The sequence below is a fragment of the Salmo salar genome, chromosome ssa15 (assembly GCF_905237065.1).
Source record: "Salmo salar chromosome ssa15, Ssal_v3.1, whole genome shotgun sequence".
Lineage (NCBI taxonomy): Eukaryota > Metazoa > Chordata > Actinopteri > Salmoniformes > Salmonidae > Salmo > Salmo salar.
Window position 1 is genome coordinate 107,736,709 of NC_059456.1, and position 4,192 is coordinate 107,740,900.

Consider the following 4,192-nt stretch of genomic DNA (forward strand, 5'->3'; position numbering starts at 1 on the left):
TGGAAATAAACTTTAAGGGCAGGTTTCCCAGACACAGATTAAGTTAAGGCTTAGTTTAGTACTAAAAATCATGTTTAATGGAAAATCTCCATTGAAATTTCTTTTTTAGTCCAGGACTAGGATTAATCTGTGTCTGGGAAATTATCTCTAAATATCAAATCGCTTTTAAAATAAACCCACTGTAAGACTATCGATTACTTCGACTGCTATCTCTCTGTAGATCAAGTTTCAATCTCTCGAAAGTCCTCTCCTCTCTCCATCAACCCCCCCACACACACACACAAAATAAAAGACTAAAACATTAAAATGCTAAAGTATAAAATCTTTTGTAGCTAGCTCTTTATTAAATTCTGAACAGCTGGTGGGTCTAACGACCACAGAGATCCGAGAACTACAGTTATGTTCTAATATATATATTGGCACCTTTTTAAATAATTCACAATTTCTTCAAAAATAACATTGACATTGAAAAAAAAAAACACAAAATAAAAACTGGGCACATATATTTGTTTGATTAACAACTGCACAGGACCAAGAAAATACAAGTCCCTTCAAAGTCAGAAAATGGCCTGGACTAAAGTATTTCAAATTCAAATATATATTTTAGTTGGAGGCAGGTGATTATCTTTATACTGTGTAATTTTATCTCCTAAAACAGTCTCAACATGCTCACAGTACTGACAACACAACCAGTCTAACAGTACTGACAACACAACCAGTCTAACAGTACTGACAAAGCAACCAGTCTAACAGTACTGACAACACAACCAGTCTCACAGTACTGACAACACAACCAGTCTCACAGTACTGACAACACAACCAGTCTCACAGTACTGACAACACAACCAGTCTAACAGTACTGACAAAGCAACCAGTCTCACAGTACTGACAACGCAACCAGTCTCACAGTACTGACAACACAACCAGTCTCACAGTACTGACAACACAACCAGTCTAACAGTACTGACAACACAACCAGTCTAACAGTACTGACAACACAACCAGTCTCACAGTACTGACAACACAACCAGTCTAACAGTACTGACAACACAACCAGTCTAACAGTACTGACAACACAACCAGTCTTACAGTACATGTATTGGACACACAGAAACTGGATATAGACAAACGCGGACACACACACACACAAACCTGTCTTACACACAGCTCTAACACACACCTGTCTTACACGCTCACAACACACACCTGTGTTACAAGCTCTCACACACACACCTGTGTTACAAGCTCACACACACACACACCTGTGTTAATCCTTCCGCATGCTTCGGTTGGGCTGAGCCGAACGAGTGTACTCGCATACTCCCTTAAAAGACCTTCGCTTGAAAAACAAGAAAAAAAAAGTAGCGATGGTACTGTTTGTCCAACTTGAGACGCCGTAGCCAGTATACACTTCCTCAAAATAATCAGAATTAATCTAAAAGATAACTCAAGAAATCTGTCATAAATTGACGTTTTTTTGTCAAGGAGAAGCTAGTCGAATGGTTTTACATCTAAGATGTTTGGTGCAGTATTTCTTAATGAAAACATTTGCATGAAAACTATTAGTCTGTCGTTGAATGGCAAACACTTCCTTGAAGTATCCCTACTGTTGACCAATCACTGACGAAGGGGGGCGTAGACTTCGGCTACCGAACTTCAGCTTGACAGGAGAAAAGAACGCAAACAATAAACCCTTCACCGAAATTAACAGAAACGTCACACGATGTACAAAATATTAAAATATTCACAAACTGTTTTGGATGGGAAGCATGCGGATAACTTTACTTCACACCTGCCTTACATACAGCTCACACACACCTGCTTACACAGCTCACACACACACCTGTATTACACACAGCTCATACACACCTTTCTCACACACACCTGCAGACTGTAGGGCCTGAGTTAGAGCATGGACCAGAAGCCCATAAAAATATCATTCATAATAAAGTAGGGCTGAGGGGACGCAGTACAGGTGATACAACTTCCTCTATATAGTACAGGTGATACAACTTCCTGTCTATAGTAACCTGAAGGCAGTGGACAGGTGAAACTAACAGCTTCCTGTCTATAGTTACCTGAAGGCAGTGGACAGGTGAAACTAACAGCTTCCTGTCTATAGTTACCTGAAGGCAGTGGAGAGGTGAAACTAACAGCTTCCTGTCTATAGTTACCTGATGGCAGTGGACAGGTGAAACTAACAGCTTCCTGTCTATAGTTACCTGAAGGTAGTGGACAGGTGAAACTAACAGCTTCCTGTCTATAGTTACCTGAAGGTAGTGGACAGGTGAAACTAAGAGCTTCCTGTCTATAGTTACCTGAAGGCAGTGGACAGGTGTAACTAACAGCTTCCTGTCTATAGTTACCTGAAGGCAGTGAAAAGGTGAAACTAACAGCTTCCTGTCTATAGTTACCTGAAGGCAGTGGACAGGTGAAACTAACAGCTTCCTGTCTATCGTGACATAAAGGCAGTGGACAGGTGAAACTAACAGCTTCCTGTCTAGTTACCTGAAGGTAGTGGACAGGTGAAACTAACAGCTTCCTGTCTATAGTTACCTGAAGGCAGTGGACAGGTGAAACTAACAGCTTCCTGTCTAGTTACCTGAAGGTAGTGGACAGGTGAAACTAACAGCTTCCTGTCTATAGTTACCTGAAGGCAGTGGACAGGTGAAACTAACAGCTTCCTGTCTATAGTTACCTGAAGGCAGTGGACAGGTGAAACTAACAGCTTCCTGTCTATAGTTACCTGAAGGCAGTGGACAGGTGAAACTAACAGCTTCCTGTCTATCGTGACATAAAGGCAGTGACAGGTAACTACACTTCTGTCTATAGTTACTGAAGGCAGTGGACAGGTGAAACTAACAGCTTCCTGTCTATAGTTACCTGAAGGCAGTGGACAGGTGAAACTAACAGCTTCCTGTCTATCGTGACATAAAGGCAGTGGACAGGTGAAACTAACAGCTTCCTGTCTAGTTACCTGAAGGTAGTGGACAGGTGAAACGTTAAATTACGGCTAGCTGGGTTGACCAGGAGAGGAAGCCACAGTCGACCCTACCTTGTCAATTCCTCCTCTAGGCCCCGTGGCACAGCTCCCCAGGCCCCTTCACCCCCTAGGCATTAGTGTGGTTCCGACAGGATTGGATAAGGGTAACAACGTAGCCACATTTCCACCTAGCCCATCAGGGTTGTATTCATTAATAAACACCGTAACAAAATGTATTGCGATAGAAGATTTAAAAAAAAAAAAAATGAAAATAAAAAATAAAATAAAGTGTTTCTTATTGTAAAAGTTCAGGTAGATCCCTCTCCGTTTCATTCTGTTTTGTTCCGTTCGGTGACTAATGAACGTGACCCAGGTCAAGTTACTTTCACACAGTAGTTCCATAAAGAAAATACGCTTCTGTATCCTGTGGTTATGACGAATAAAGTTTGATTTCCTTTCTGATACAATTGTTTCAGATGGAGGGCATTTAACCCTTTCTATCCCCTCACCTCCCCCAGTCCCAAATGGAACCCTATTCCCTATATAGTGCACCATATAGGGAATAGGGTGCCAGTAAGGGACGTTACTCACAGGCACAGATCTGAGACCAGTTTTAAGCCTACCCTTTAAAAGGGATAGTGTACCATTTTGGCAATTAAGCCCTTTAACTATTTAGCCAGAGTCAAATGAACTCATGGATACAATTGTTGTCTCTCTGAGTGTAGTTTTAAAGGAAGTTGAAGTAAGTTTTTTGAGCCTTTGATAACTAGCGTTAGCGTAATGACTGGAAGTCTATGGTATCAGTTAGCTGATTGCGCTTGACGGCAGCTGATCCCATAGACCATCAACTAGATTCAGCCACAGAAAGATTATTTTCTTGAGCGAATGGTAATGAACATATTACAAATCATTTGTAGACTGCAAATTGACCTGCAAGAAGCCCAAACAAATAAATATATATATATATATACTGACTAAAACAATAATTTCAAACCTGGCTTAGATTTGCATACAATCACATTTTTTCTCTATGAGCGAGAATACTTTTTTGGTACAGATTTCCAAAATCAAAATCACTTGGAAGTGATTTGCAGGTGTTTTTACAGTCTTTATGTCCAACAATAAAATAATGTAATCGTGTGTTTATTTTTTGGGGGTAAATAAAATCACGGCACCAGTTGGGGAACCCTGTCAGACGTCGAGTCATTG

General features: G+C 40.8%; 1 protein-coding gene and 1 long non-coding RNA gene across 2 annotated transcripts in view; both read right to left on the minus strand.

The window, feature by feature from the left end:
• Positions 1-310: 310 nt before the first annotated feature.
• Positions 311-2,800, minus strand: LOC123727383 (uncharacterized). The gene is made up of 2 exons (XR_006759380.1): positions 2,079-2,800; positions 311-2,030 (listed from the first exon to the last, which is right to left on the minus strand). It is a non-coding gene; the product is annotated as an uncharacterized lncRNA (long non-coding RNA).
• Positions 2,801-3,160: 360 nt separating this feature from the next.
• The window catches only part of LOC106592002 (rho-related GTP-binding protein RhoA-A), an 11,919-nt gene continuing 10,887 nt past the window's right edge, over positions 3,161-4,192 (minus strand). Inside the window, exon 5 of the mRNA XM_045696561.1 lies at positions 3,161-4,192. This exon is cut by the window's right edge and continues 275 nt beyond it. The gene's annotated coding sequence lies outside the window, so the exon portion shown is untranslated.